We start from the raw sequence: 16,682 nt of genomic DNA, 5'->3' as shown, positions 1-16,682 counted from the left end.
GTACCAAATTCCAGCCATTTCGCTGTGTTAATGAAGCTAAAACCTTCAAAATACCGAAAATCGGGAGGTACCGTTGTATGGGGGCTATATGAAGGTGTGGACCGATACCGACAAAATTCTGGGGGAAAGTTTTGTACCCCTAAAGAAGACTACGTTCCAAATTTCAGCCATTTTGGTAGGATAATGAAGCCAAAACCTTAAAAATACCGAAAATCGTGAGGTACCGTTATATATCAAAACGTGGACCGATATATCCCATTTTCAATACCAACCATCCTGCAAGTAATAAAAACTTCTGTACCAAATTTGATTCTCTATCTTTAAAATTGCGAGCTGTATCTTGATTTCAACAGACGGACGGACGGACAGATATATATACTTTATAGGGTCTCCGACGAATATTTCGATGTGTTACAAACGGAATGACAAATTTAATTATACCCTCCATATGGTGGAGGGTATAAAAATTCTATTAATGTTATTTAATAGTCACGGTGTGCCTTAACCAAATTTAAATCGAAGGTGCTTACACCTGGGAAGTTTTTCCAGATTCTGAAACTACAATGGTCTTAGATGAGAAATCTCAAGAAACAAAAAATCGCCGGAGGGATTTTCAAATAAATCGCGATTTAAGTTCACATTTTTAGGGGTTGTTTAGGTTTTCACGATTTTGCTTAGAAAGCGCTAGTCCTGTGTAAATGGGCCTAAGAAAAATATTGTAGCTGTGAAAATTCTCCAAAAGATTGATCTTTATGATATTTTCGTAGGTTTTACCGTTTTTGAGATATAGAAGTTCAAATTGAGACAATGCAATTACTGTATCGCCTCCTTATAAAACAATATAATGCTCAGTGCGCCTTAACTAACTTTTGATGAAAACCGCTTACACATGGGAAGATATCGCTGATTCTGAAACAGCAATGTTCATAGATAAGAAAAATAAAAAAAAACAGAAAAAATCGCCGGAGGGATTTTTAAATAAATCGCGATCAAAATTCAAAATTTTAGAGGTATTTTAGGTTTTCACGATTTTGCTTGGAAATCGCAAGTCGTATCGAAATTAGTCTAAAGAAAATGTTGTAGCTGTGAAAATTCTCTACAAGACTGACCTTTAGGTTTTTTCGTAGGTTGTACCACTTTTGAGATATAGAGGTTCAGTTCTAATTTTTAGGTTTTTATCTTAAGTCTTCAAGATTTTGCTTGGAAACTGCTAGTCATATCAAAATGGGACTAAAGAAAATGTTGAAGCTCTGGAAATTCTCTACAAGATTGGATGATTTATTTTTTTCTAGGTTGTACCATTTGCAAGATGTATAAGTTTAATTTGGGAAATTGCAGTAATGACATTGTTTTATAAAGAGGCGATACAGTCAGTGATTTGTCTCAATTTGAACTTCTATATCTCAAAAACGGTAAAACCTACGAAAATATCGCAAAGGTCAATCTTGTGGACAATTTTCACAGCTTCATAATTTTCTTAAGGGTATTTACATAGAACTCGCAGTTTCCAAGCAAAATCGTGAAAACTTAAAGAACCCCTAAAAATGTGAACTTAAATCGCGATTTATTTGAAAATCCCTCTGGCGATTTTTTTTCGTTTCTTGATATTTCCCATCTATGTGCGTTCTAGTTTCAGAATCTGCTAAAGCTTCCCAGGTGTAAGCACCTTCCATTTAAAATTAGTTAAGGCGCACCGTGTAGTCTCAATAAAACTAAATTAAATTAAATACACAGTGCGAAATAGAGGCACTTTAGTGGAACTTTACAAATAACTTTTAATGTAAAGGAGTAGGTTACTGACATTTTCGAAACATGTTTCTTATATTTACGGATAGTATGTATGTGTACAAATATGGACCACATACCCCAGCGGTTTCATATACCCCAATGCACCGGTGATTCAATTTTCAAGCATTCCTCCCGATTTTCGGTATTTTGAAGGTTGTGGACAAATTAATCCACTGAAATGGCTGAAATTTGGTATTTAATACTCATTTAGGCTATATGTACAACTTTCCATAAGAAATTTTTCGGTATAGGCCCAACCCTTCATATAGCCCCCATAGATCAATACCTCTCGATTTTCGGTATTTTGAAGTTTGTGGCCTCAATATTCCTCCGAAATGGCTGAAATTTGGTACTTAGTCTTCGTTGGGGGTATAACATTTTCCCCAGAATTTTGTCGGTATAGGTCAACGCCCCAAAAAACAGTACCTTCGGATTTTCGCTATTTTGAAGATTGTGCCACAATAATCCACCGAAATGGTTTAAATTTGGTACTTAGTCTTCGCTGGGGTTATAAAACTTTCCATAAATAATATTTCGGTATAGGTACTCGCCTTAATATAGCCCCCATAGAACTGTGCCTCCCGATTTTCGGTATTTTAAAGGTTGTGACCACAATAATCCATCGAAATGGCTGAAATTTGGTATTTAGTCTTCGTGGGGGGTAATCAACTTTCCCTCTAAATTTGTCGGTATAGGACCACGCCTTCATAGAGCCCCAATTTTCGATATTTTGAAGTTTGTGGCCTCAATATTCCACCGAAATGACTGAAATTTAGTATTTAGTGCTTTGAAAGTTTTAGCACATTATCTTACCGAAATATAAGAATATAAGAAACTTGTAGGTATAGATCGAAGTTTTGATACAGGACGGAAGTTTGGTATTTTGAAATTGCTGAAATTTGGTATTTAGTCTTCTTCATAAACAAAAGGAAACTAATTGTTACATTTCAATACAACTCGTTCGGTTCGGCCGAACTTAACGCCTTTCTTACTTGTGTTTGTTGTATAACCATTAGTTAACATACAACATTTGTAATATTGAATTTATACTCATTTAGTTTTCGATATTAGTTTATTCATTTATTTAATATTCAATATTTCTACACGCAGAAAAATATATGTTAGAAATAGGCTTGGATTTTGTTTGAATCAAATACAAATATATGTTTGGATCCAAACATAATTTGTTTGGGTCCAAACAAAAATACTATGTTTGCAACATTTTGTGTTTTTTATGTTGGAACCTATTTTTATGAGTGGATAGAGGGTTTTGTCTTATAGCGTAACAACAGGGCTCTCATTAGTATTATAATAAAGAGCTGTTTGTATGGTGGCATAGAAGACGCAGAAGCGCCCACGAGAGGGTGAAAACCTGTGTGACGGTGTGTATGCGGCCAAACGCTAGTGTTTAATTCCGTGTTGTTGTTGTTGCGATTTATTCTTCAGCATGCATTTTTTCAACTCACAGTCAAAGCGAAGAAAAAAGAAAGTATGTAATGGGTTATTATTTGTTGTTCTGTTTGTTTATTTTTGTGAGAAAGGCAGTTTGATTTGTTTTGGAAGTTTCTTCGGGACTATCAGTGTGGTTCGTTCTAGTCGGTAAAATGAATCAGTGTTTTGTGTTTTCTTAAAGTAAATGTGCTTTTTAGTAAATCCAAAAGCAATACATTTTATAATTGTAAATTTTATAATTGAATCCAAAAAGGTGAATGGAAAATGCTGTGAGACAGAGAATCGCATTAAATATTGGTAATAACCTCAATACATTTTTCATATTTTCATTTTTCGTATACATACATATAGGTATATGAAATATGGATGTAGCTATTTATTACATTATATAATCATTTGATTCCAGATACCGCTGATGATTTTAACTTTGACAGGAAAATGTGTTTTATTTCAGAACTAATGACAAATGTACAACGATGTTTCTATATTCTTGTTTCTTTTATTTAGAAGTGTGACACTACATTTTTAATTACTTTTTATAAATTATTCTATTCCGCTTTTTTTGTATGGCTTTACTTGAGCTTTGGACGTAGTCTTCCTTCTTAATTTAGTTTGGCTTGAGGTCATTAAAATCTGTTATGTATTTTTTGTGCGATGTGTACTTTTGTGTATGTATCTACGCGTCTGTTGTTGTTTTTGTGTTTTGTATTTCTATGCCTTTCAATATAAGAAAAAACAACAATATTTTTTATAAATGTGTATGTATGTGTCTGTTTTTGTGGAATTTGGGTTTGTATTTATATTACATCCAAACAAATATATATTTGTTTGCAGGACCCAAACATATGTTATGTTTGGGAGTGGTTGCAAACAAATATATTTTTGCCGCAAAATATGTTTGGGACATATGTTAGAGAGACATTTTTTCTCCGTGAAGGTGTAAATCGTAAAAACATATGTATATTTGGATTAAAGCTCAAAAGTGTTGATGAGGAGGTACCTGAAGGAATGGATCTACATGTATCCATTTTGGAAGTCGATCTTATGACTCCTAAAGTCATTTCTTTGCGATAGATAGTCCGCTTAGAGGTTTTGGACCACAATGTCAGGAAGCATAGACTTACCCACGAAAACCAATATACTGTAAACAGGGAGTAGCATCGGTATAATTTTCCAAAGGAATTTTAAACAGATTCTTAACTGCACTCAAACAAAAATGTTGAACTTTTGTGGGGGAGGTAACCTAAGGAAAAACTGATATGGACCATTTACGAAGTTAAAATAAATTTTGACAAAATATTAGGAGATCCAAAAAATTGCTGGTTGTTTCCAAACCATTTTTTAGCATTCAATTTTTCAAAGATATTTCTGATGTCCTTGTTACTCTTGAATGCAATAAATGAATCTTGTTATAAAAGCCAATATTCTCCTTTTATTCTGCTTTAATATGACACCAGCACCAGCATCGTGCGATGAGTACAAGAATTTAAAATATTTTTTTGAAAACTGTTGCCCTTTGAAATTTGTATGTCCTTAAAAGGTCAACAGGATAAGAAAACGAAAAATCTTAAGTACCATTTTACTCCATTTTACCTATAGCTGCAGACGTATATAGTTCGGTTCATGTGCAATTTCAGCTGTCGGACGGTGCAACTTTTCACAGTCAGTATTGTTCTGACCCCGTTTCCTGACCAAAGACAAAGGCTAGAAAACCAAACATGTATTTTCAGAACGCCCGAGAATGAGTATTTGGACCCTATTCTAACCATGAGAGTCGAAATGTTGCAAACATTTACTTTTGAGTTTACAAGCCACTGATAATTAATAGCAGTTTTACGGGAATTCCTAACTTGCTAACTTTTGTGTGCAATATGGATATGCTAATTATTAAACCTTGATGTTGCCATGGATATTGAACTTACAATTATTCTTAATATAAACGACTTTTGTTTAGGTGTAAATTAAAATAAACGTTTTTTTTTTTTAATTTTTTGCATTTTCCTATATAGTGAAGTACATTTATTTTTCTTTATTTGTTACTCTTATTCTGTTCTGACTTTAATTTAAATAAGACGGCAAACAGTGCTGGCAACAGAAGTAATAAAAAGAACAGAAAAATTCTGTGATAATTAAAAATATAAAAACAACAACAGCAGCAAAAACAAAGTTAATTTGTGTGAGGCCTATGACCGGCCGTACCCTAATCCCCAGTACATTATCCAATGACAGGTACGTATATGAACCAACCTACATACATACTTACACTCGTATGCATGCAGGCAGTCGAACAAAGATACATAAACACACAATGAATGACTGAGCCCTTGTTCGACAAATGTAAATATTCATAGCTTTGATGTTGTTGTATGTTGAATGTATGCTAGTGTGTTGGTAATCTATTTACTATATTAAGTAGGTTTGCATGTTGTGCCCTAGTATTTAATTATATTTTTCCATACTCTAATTCAGATGAAAGATAACTTTACTTGGCAGTACTGCTGCTGCGATTACATCCATTGTTCGTTCCTTTCCTTTCACTTTTGGCTTTGTGTGTGAGCGTGTACCGTAATAGGTAATCCTTTTTGAGAGGGCAAAAACGGTGTATGTATCTTATTATACGCTACTGGGGAGTACTTAGCAACTTGAATATTTGTTATGTTAATATTTCTGTTGCAAAGGGTGTTTTCATTTCTTCAACTAGATCGTTTGCAATGGTGTAAGTCATTTTGGCCCTCAGGGGGATTTCTAATGACCACACCTTTCTTAACTTCTATAAAGCCTTCCTAGAAAATGTCACATTAACTGTTTACTCTATGTTTGTCTTATATTACTAACAATGATGTGCCTAAGTATTGTCTGCGGTTAGAACAATCACCATGTAAAAGGGATGACCATAAATAAGCGTAATTAGATAAAAGAAGGCAATGTGTATCACAACAAAAGCGATAGTCGAAGTAATGTTTACGCCGATTAAGTAAGGGGTGAGATTCTTATACTACCCTGCATCAAATAAATTATTTGCCAACACATGTTTTGTTAAGGACAATAATATCGGGTAGTATGACAAAACAAATGCTTAGCGATTTTACTATGAATTTGTTGGGTAGCTAAGGAACTCAGCATAAGGCTTAACACCCACTGAATACTGTTGTGTTGTTTTTAGGGAGTATTTAAAAAGAAACAGCATTTGTGAGCTCCGCACGAATACTAACTAATATTTGCGAAGTCTAGCACGAAAACGAGTGAACCGATCTTCAAACATTTGTTTTTTGCTTCAAAAATCTTTTCCAGGGATTTTTTTTTTAATTTCTTCATCGGTTTTAGCCAAAAGGCGCATAATTTGTATACTATAGATAAAACTTCAAAATGGAGGCTATACCAAAACTTAGGTCTATATTCACAAGTTTTTATATCTATGCCTTAACAATAATACAAGGTATTTTAAATTTCAGTTTTTAATATAAAATCACATCCATCTTAATCTAAAGGTAATACAATGTTGTAAATAAATACACACAAATTTAAACATAGCCTTAAGTGTTAAAAATATTAAAAACAATGTTCCAAAACTGAGTACAAGTTGAAGGTTTTGAAAAAGTGCTACAGCTATTGCATGTTTTGAAAATATTGTTCTAGTTTATATGCTAAATTACAATCCATTTGAGCCGGTAATGTTGATAAAAACATACAAATACCTGAAATCGGGCAGTACTTTTATATTCGGGCTATACCAAGTTTCAAGTTTGTATTTTTTCTATCTGGACCTTACACATACTCGTAGTTATTAATAACTTATTACCTTACATTAGCTCTTAAGTCTACAGCTTAAATATACTTAGCATAATTTCTTATTTTTATAAGTTTATAAAAATAATAATACGTAGGAGGCCGCAGTGTCGCTGCAGCCTTTCATTAATACTAAATTATTATTACAATAATACTTATAATGTAAACTAATGGTACATTATAAGTCCTCCTAAAAAAGATGAATAAAAAGGAGACCCTAACGAATTTTACATTTATAATCTTACATACTAAATTTATATCTAATTAGTCTAATTCTACTATTTACAAAACTTAAACTAATTTAATAAACTAATATTTACAGTATTTACATGGAAGGGCGTTACATCGGATATTGCGCTACCTGATAGACTGTATCGTAAATGTCTAACGTGGCAAACCTACGACGATTGAAGAGGAGTTTATCCCCTCTGTAGAGAAGATCTTCTACATCAAGTGTAAGTAAATTACTCGGTGGCCTATAATTGGCCCGAATCAGCCCTTGTACGTCCCTTTCGTGCAATAGGCTATCTCTAACTAAGCTATTATCTGAAGTAGAAGCTCTGTCTAGGAACTTCAGAGCGCTTGCCATTAGAAAATTATCTATACGGCTGAAGTCAATGGAATCATATCCCACCCTGTTGGGTGATAGACGCCAGATCCCATCCTCCCCATGTGTTGGCCTTAAGCCCAAGGAGGACCTAAGAATCCGCCTTTCCCAAATACGGTGCCTCTCCATTTGGTGGGAAGAAATCCCGAACCAGACGGGGAATGCATACGCAATTAGTGGCCTAATAATCTGTTTGTAGTTTAGTAATCTAACCTTAACAGTGGCACTGATGGCACGCTGGTAGACCCAATATATTCCCTTGACCTTTCTTAAAAGATAGTCAATATGTCGAACGAATTCAAATTTGCTATGCAACATAACGCCCAGGCATTTAACCTGGTCCGAATTTCGGATAGCTTGGCCTCCAATTGCAAGGGTAGGCTCATACTGCCGGGCGCTGCGGTATAAGTATTTCTTCTTACCTTTTAAGGTTATCGCTTCATTTATCGACATTTAAATACATTTTCCATGTTTGGAAGTATTCAGAGAGTTGATCCAAATATGCACTTAATCTGTTATTATGCGTGAGCTCCTGCTCCTGCTGCAGTGACAAAAATTTCATCTGCATAAATCAGGAGTAAGTGCCCTTCGGGCGCACGAGGTACATCACTAAAAAATATGTTGAAGAGGACAGGTCCTAGGAGTGACCCTTGTGGGACCCCAGTATTGACTGGCCTCTCTGAAGAAAGGTCCTCTTCAACTTTTACCACAAAATTTCTTTCCGCTAGGAAACTAGTCACTGGACTGTATATATTAAATTCGAAGCCTAGCCTTCCCATTTTATATATGATTGCGTTTTGCCAGACGTGGTCGAACGCTCAGGCAAAGTCTAAACTAACAGCGATAGTTATACGCTTGTTATTTAGAGCTCTAGTCACATATTCCCCTAAGACCATCAGGGCATGTGACGTTGAATGATCCTGCCTGAAGCCTAACTGACTGTCAGATAGGATTGCTCCATCCTCTAACTTCTCTCTTATTTCAGAGAGTATAAAATACTCAAATAGCTTCCCGAACGCTGAGAGTATGCTAATTGGCCTATAGCTACCGCATAATGTCGTATCCTTACCAGGTTTCAGGATGGGTATTGTAATTGCCAATTTCCATGAAACCAGAAAATATCCCAGGTTTATACAGAGGTTGAATATAATCGTAATATGTTTCCAAGCAGCACCATCAGTTCTCCTTAACACAATGTCAGGGATGCCATCCGGTCCTGCGGATTTGCGATTAGATCTTATTTTTAAACCTGCCCCACTATTAGAAGCCTTAATGAATTTATTTTGTCGCCATATATTTTCCTCACTTATTACGGTTCCATCTGCAGAAAACTTCTCTGAAAATGTAACCAGTGGGGACGAATCATTAAACACAGATACATCACTTCTGACAGTATTACTGATAGAATATCTATCGTTGGTATCGGCCTGTCCTTGGACAATATCCGCTAACATGTTAGCCTTATCGCTAGACATGACTGCCGTGCTCCCATCGTTACCGATGACTTCCGGGATTTTGGCATAGCATTTTATACCCGCAGCTGCCTTAACCCTACCGTACATACGACCGTTCACCTGAATTTCACTGAGGAATCTCACCCATTGAACTAACTCGTATTCCGCAATCGCGCTTTGGATAATTCTATCGGCGTTGCGAATTTCCGCCCTGAGAGTTGTATACCTTTTAGGGTTTCGTGTACGGTCTAATCTTCTTTTGTCGGATAAGGTCTAATATATCTGGCGAAAGTCTACGAGGTCCTCTAGGCCCAGAATTTGTTCTGGGAATTGCGGACTCCATGGCGTCCCGGAATAACTCGCCAGTGGCCTCAATGCATGCATTGACGTGAGTAGCATTGTGGTCAATAAGAAGTTGACAGTTGGGAAGATCCTCTGCCAATTTCCTATTAAATAATCTTCTGTCCATTCTACTGTAGTCGAAGAACATTTAAATCAGGACAGCCGATTAAAAAATTCAAAACTATCCTCCCTCTTAAACACGTTGGGTCATCCCCCAGCTAATGTGTTTAGCATTATCTGTCCCAATAACTACTTCCTCAGATCTAGCTATATCCCCAAGAGGTTCAAAGATAGCAATTATCAAATCTATCCCCCGGCCTGCAGAACATAGCCACTACATATAGTGGTGACCCGCCGACCCTATAGATCCTAACACAAGTACACTCTATTACTTCCAAATCAAGCGGTACCCGTTCACATCTAATATCATCCCTAACCAGTATACCTGTACCTCTACCTGGTCCTTCCCGCCTATACTGTAAGAAACTAACATACCCGCCCATCTCAAATATGTGATTTTGAGATAAGCTGTGTTCAGCCAACATCATGACCTTCGGCCTATGCTCATTGAGGAACAAGCGGAGGTAGTGCCTCTTACGCCTCGATATAACGGAGTTGATGTTGGCAAATATAAATGTAGATATTCTATCCATTTATATCCAACATACCAACCAAGGATGCCATGGCTTTAGCCTGGCTCGCCTTGTCCTTATCCTTTAATTCATCCGAATATTGACGAACTTGCATGACAGATATCAACAAATTTAGCACTTTTTTGGTTCATTTTTAATATAACAGGGATATTTTCCGAAAATAAGGCAACAACGTTATGATTTTGCTAGTGAACGATGGCATAGTAAAGGTCTCTCAAAAACTATATAGTACGGACCTGTAATCCAAACACAGCTGCAGAGACCTTAACATATAAAAAGAAAAATGTTCAAACCTATTCAGATGAGCGGGAGTGTAGGTCTACGTACCGTTACTGCCAATTTAAGTTTTTTTACAATTTGGAAACAGATTTCATAACCAAATTGGTTCTAGACAATATAGGTCCACGTTTTAATATAGCTCCAATATTACAGTATCGACCAACTCAATGTATGTTGATGGTTTTGTCACTTTTTTAACCGAGTTAGTTGAATTAACAACTCGGTAATCCCTTATTTAACTGTAAGATACTTTGAAGGTTTAACCCATCCAACATTGTTCATCCAAATTGCTTGTAAAAGTACAGTTTGTTTTGAAGAAAACTCTCAATATAGGTTTACGTTTTGGTATGCTCCCCATATAATGGTGCCCATCATTTAAGGTATTTTCAAGGTTTTAATCATATTTTACAAATTATTTGGCCGCAAATAGGCATTTTAGGTTCCCAGAGAATAGCAACCATTCTTAAAAAAACTCTACACGTTTAAGTGTAACCGTCATATAACTGTTCTGTTCGATTTTAGGAGTTTAACATTTATCATGTTACAGGTTTTGGTATATCCCACTTAAGTTTGCAACGCATTGAAAATGAAAATTCCGAGTCGATCTGGTCGTATGTTCCACTGTTGTAATCACTCTAGCGTCCACAATAATTGAGCTAGAATGCTATATCTTTGAACCCTATTGTCTTCTTTCCATAAGAAGGTCAAGTTCGAAGATGGTTTTGGTATAGCTCCCGTATAACGCCGTCCCCTAATTTTCGGTGTTTTGGGGGTTTTTGCCACATTTTTTAACATTCAAAATTTCTTGCAGTCACGAAACTTTTCCACCAGAAATTGCCAGAAAGTGAGGGGTACAGCGCTGGCCAAGCAAATTGATAACTCCACGTTTTGCACGGTGAATGAAGATGCTCCTATGAGGATAAGAGGATATTGCCACAGCTCACCAAATATCACCATTGTGACACTGGTCGGATAAATTACGTATCCTGGCTACCCGTCATCGTCTCCGTCAATAGACCACCCTTCTTCATAACCTCTGAACGCCGTACTTTTCTGAACCATGGGAAAGCTGCTTGGCAAGGGTTCAAAGAATTTACCAAACATCGCTTCGGAGAGCTGCCCATTCCCCCAGATTCTCGGGTAGCTGAGAGAACTTTCCGGGACAGCCCCTCGCTACATACCTGCTGTTCGAAACCCCAGAATAAGACCAAATTTGCAAGGAGAGGCGACGGGACTAGCAAATGAGCTTCGTCATGCGGACCCTGAAGACCCAAGAGTTAGAGAACTTACTTTTGAAGTCAACAGGCTAGTAGGCGGACATAAGCGTTAAAAGTGGCTAGACCATCAGAACCAATGCAACATTGGTACATGATTAAGGGCATTGTGGGCAACGGTTAAATTACTCTTGAATCCGAAGAAGAGGGATGATAGAATGGATGTTGTTTTCAACAACGTGACAGTAACTGATCCCAAGTGGTGCGCGTGTTATTATAACCGGAACTTTATAGAACACTACGAGAGTGTTAGGGCGAAGAGGAGTGTGCTACGCCGTATAAGAAAATCCCTGTCTGCCCCCACAATTTACGGCGGGCGATGTTGCAGACGTCACCCCATGTGGGAAATCATCCAAAGCGTGTGACCAACAATGGTAATGCTTAAACAACTGGATGAACCCGTAGTTGAGTATTTAACTAGTGTCCTCTACTTATAGTGAGTCACACATTTTGTACCAGAAGCCTGAAAAGATGGCAGGTTGGTCCCGCTACTGAAGCCTGCAAAGATGCCAGCAGAGGTAAATCGTACAGGCCGATTTCACTCTTGTCGCCAGAAGCAAAGTTTCTAGATGTGGTACTCCTCCCCACGATGAGAATCTGCTTTCCAGTGGCCCAACTTTGCTGAAACTTTGCTAACCACTTACAATGCAATAGGCCGATTTGGCGCTGCATAGCTTACCACAGACCGATCTATTGTTGGTATGCAAATGTTAGAGCTACGCAGAATGCCGCCCTGAGGACTGCAACAGGGTGCACACTTATGACACCAGTGGACCATCTTCATGACGAGACGAAGGTTTCCACTGATGCACCGGATGTTGTCGAGCAATACCTGCTTGGGTGTTATCACTCTGAGTAACCCGGTCACTATTTAAGGACAAGCTTCGCCAACCCATGTACGTCAGGAGAGACCTTCATGATCTAGATACAGATCCAAAGGTATAAGGTCAATTGAAGCCTTGCAATCACGCTACAGGTCGAAATTTTGATTGGACCGTCACAATTTTTTATCGATGTGGAATGGTTGGATATCTCTGCTTCTATTATAAGTATTCCGTATGCCCGTCGAAAGAAATTTGTATTGGAACGTAACGAATTTGTTATGGAGTTGGTGGTCGCAGGGAGGAAGAATCCTGTTCAGGTTGGTGATAGTCGGATAATATCTATGTGTCAGCATATCAAAACTTCCATACATTTTGTAACGCAAGATTATTCTCAACCAAACAAGGCAATAAACCATCCACGAAAATAAATTATTTTTAGGTTTTGAAAATAAATAAAGTAAACATGATATTTGTTTACTTTTTATTTACTTTAGCTTTTCTCACACAAGTTTCTTCTTTAAGAAATATGAAACGTGTGTCTATTTCATGCCAACAAAACAAATTAGAAAAATAAAAATTGTAAACTAGTCGACAATAGTCGACAACGGTAACAAATTTCACAAATACCACAGGTAATTTAAAACCGTCATGTTAATGTTCTTTGCTTTGGGCCATTATATTTGGAATAGCATAACGGAGCACAAAAAACTCGAGGAACATGATTCACATACCAACACTGGTTATTTTTCCTGGTATTATTCCTGGCAAACATTACTTCTCCATGATGGGGGGGTATACATTTAAGCAGCAAGGAGAACCTAGAAACGCATTCCGTCACCAATGTGTTTGAATGTGTATGTGTAATATATATTTTTTTGTTGAGTCTACATCCTGCTTGTAAGTAACACCGTTTGCAATGATGTGAATGTAAATAAAGTATGACACGCCAGTTAAACTGTAAGCACATATTGTCACTTAAGTAAAATGCAAAGATTTTTTGTCAACTTTTAAGATTCGCATAGCAACGCGCGTAACCATCAGCATTGTCATCAGCGTTTGTGTTATTGTGTAATGTTGTTTTTTTTGTGCAGGCAGTCATGGATGGCTAAAGTCCTTGCTGCTTATTTGGCACGTTTGTCTGTATCCAACAACAACAAAAAATCAGCATTTCAGGACATCATACACATAACCAGATAGATGTACGTACCTACGTACGTAGCAAGCTTGTTGGTGGTATGTGACATGCCTTGTTCGCTCTGAGATATTTGGTCTATGTACACATAACGTTACTGCGGTAACTATGTTTGTAAATAAAGTCCCCCCTCGAGACCTTAGGCCTCTGTATGTAGTTTACATGTTTATTTTGTAAATTTTCGTCGGTATCACTTTGCTCAACAAACATCGTTTGGCATTTCCAACAAACGTAAACACACACATGACAGAAACAGAAATTATTTATGCGCTCTAGTTTTCTTCAAATTGAAAACTCTTAGATTTGAAGGTGTTAAGATAAGTAATACTAAATTTTAATGGATATTGTGAGATTTTTGTACCATTTGTTGGTGGTGTCGTTGATTAAAAGCTATAAAATCAACTTTTGGAGTTTATGCCATCTTTGTTATGGAAGTTACAACTTTGCCCGAACTTCATGTAACACCGTAAAATATTCTTTTTAGCCAGCCCTTTTGTTCTGTGCAGGAATATTTTATAGATACAACTGCGACTGAATATCAAATTTTAACCATTTTGGTTGAAAAAGTACTAAAAACCAATAAAAGATCGTTAATTTGCGCAGAGTGCATACATTTTGTGTCCGCAACCGGTTTCAGTGTCATCATGAAAATCTACATCGATATATATCTATTTCAAGGAGATCAATCAAGAACCGTGGTTGTAGCAGCACACACTATTTCTTAAGATAAAATAAATGTAGCTCACATTTCAGTGAAGTTTTTAAGTCTTTGTTTCAGCAAAAACGAAGATATTGTACTAGTTTTTCCCTACACCACTATGTGTTTTGGTAAAAAATCATGTAACACCGCGAAATATTCGTCGGAGACCCCAATGTGGTATACCAATCTTCATATCTCGACGAGATAAAGCGATTTTGGGATGAGTGTCAGTCCGTCCGTCTATTATAAATTGTAATCAAACTCCAGGCCGCACTTATGGATCGATCGTCACGAAATTTTGTATGAAGGTCGGGTTCAGACCAGAATAGATCCCTATTTTTATTAGTGATGATCGTGAAATATTTAGCGGGTGAAATGGACCACAAACAAAATTTTTAAGCGATTTTGTAGCTACTCTGTAGGTCGCAATAATAGTCCGATCGCCGCGAAATTTTCAATAAGGTAAGAGTATACGGCAAAGAAGAAGATTGCTATGGTGATCAGATAATAATTAGATGGTTAAATGGACCACAACTTTTGTGTGAAAGCAGTGAACATTTTTAATATACATCTTATATCCTTATTCCCTTAAGACACATTCCGCCTCTGTAAATAATATTTGGAAGGCCAACTCTTGACCTTTCCATTGATGCCAATTATGTTGATTTACGTGGTCAGACAACAGAGCTACAGCCTAATATATCCAGTTATTTGTTTGAAGTGTTGTCATTAGCACGCAAGAGGTCGCAATTATAGCTCAATAGTCACGGGATTTTGTCTACAATTGGTGAAGATGATCTGATATTATTTAGCGGGTGAAATGAGCCATTACTTTTGTATAAAAATAAAAAATTTTAATTTTTTTGAAATTTTGCCTTTTTACGGCGAAGATCATTAAAAAAATGATCTTCGCCCTAAAAAGGCAAAATTTCAAAAAAAATAAAAAACAGGCTGAGCCCGGCTGGGATTTGAACCCACGTCCTTGAAAAACATATCAAAAAATGTTGTCATGGCGTGTTAGCGTTCAAAGCCAACTCATAACTTCAAAGTCAGCGCAAAGAGCGTTTGTCATGAAGAAAATACATTTCTGTGGCCAAGTATCCGCGTTAATTTACAAAAACTCATTTGCATTTGAAAAACGATAAGTTCTAGGACAGAGAAGCCATTACATAGTCGATACGTCCGAAGGTTTGCTTTACCACCAATGAAACCAGGTAACGTAATTTGGTGACTATGTGGGTTCGAGTCCTTGGCTTTCCTTTTTCACTTGCAAATAATTTCAGATCATCAAGCTTAACTCTAAACGAGAAAATTAACAAAAATTTTAATTTTGGTCCATATTTTAAATCCTTGAATCTATGTTGGTTATTCCTCCGCCTTCATCATTCGACTTAATTCTCCAGGCTACCCAAATTCTTGACGGCTTCTTCTTCCGCGCTCGTCTTCCGTGGCTGTTATTGCGCGCTGACTCCTTGTCCATCTTAGTGTGTCGTTTCAACTTTTCAACAGAATATGATCTGCTCACCTCTAATCTCGGTGTAATTTCCTTTTCGGCAGTTTGTATTTGTTGTTTGGGGAAATGCCGGTTTACCTGATTTTTTTCTAGGCTTTGTTCACGGTTGCTTGAATTCGTTGGTGCGTTGTCATCGGAAGAAGAATCGAATTCAGCTATAATTTTCATATTAGTGCCATTGTCCGTATGATATTGGTGGACATGATATTGGTGTCTTGGTTTGTAGTTCTCCATTACTGAAATCTGATTCTTTGAATGTGTTGGTGTTCTTAGAGGAATTATCTTCTTGTTTCTTCTCACTTGTTTCTGCTGCCGCTGATCCATGTTGCCGATGATTACTATTCAGATGACTGTGGTGACTATTTGAAGGTGACTGGTGCTGTTGGGTGCCTTGATACTCACAGTGTTGTCATGTTTGCTGTCGAATGGGTTGTTTAGATGTTGTTGCACCATTGTTGGGCTGTTGTTCGTAGAATTCATATTCATATTAAGTGTGGATTTCTCGCTCTCTGATGACATTCTTTGTATTTCGTTTGTTGACGACTCCTGCCCTTTTTCTCCCACCATGCAACTTTCGGTGTTTTTTTCTTTAGATTGATTATTGCCCATGGAAGATGTTTCAGCTGCTGGTGACCAGGAGCATCTTTGTTTGCTGCTGTATCCATAACTAAACGATTTAGTTGTATTTTCCTTCGATTTAATTGAAAAATCAAATTTAGGACGATATTTTTCCTAATTTTGATCTGCTCTAGGACGATATTTATGTCCGCCCGCTCCCACTCTTCCTTCAAAAAATAATCTTCTCCTCCTTTAAGTGC

The sequence above is a fragment of the Musca autumnalis genome, unplaced genomic scaffold (assembly GCF_047663935.1).
Source record: "Musca autumnalis isolate F117 unplaced genomic scaffold, ASM4766393v1 scaffold_1, whole genome shotgun sequence".
Taxonomy (NCBI): domain Eukaryota; kingdom Metazoa; phylum Arthropoda; class Insecta; order Diptera; family Muscidae; genus Musca; species Musca autumnalis.
The sequence above is the reverse complement of the archived record's forward strand: the minus strand, read 5'-3'. Positions refer to the sequence as shown.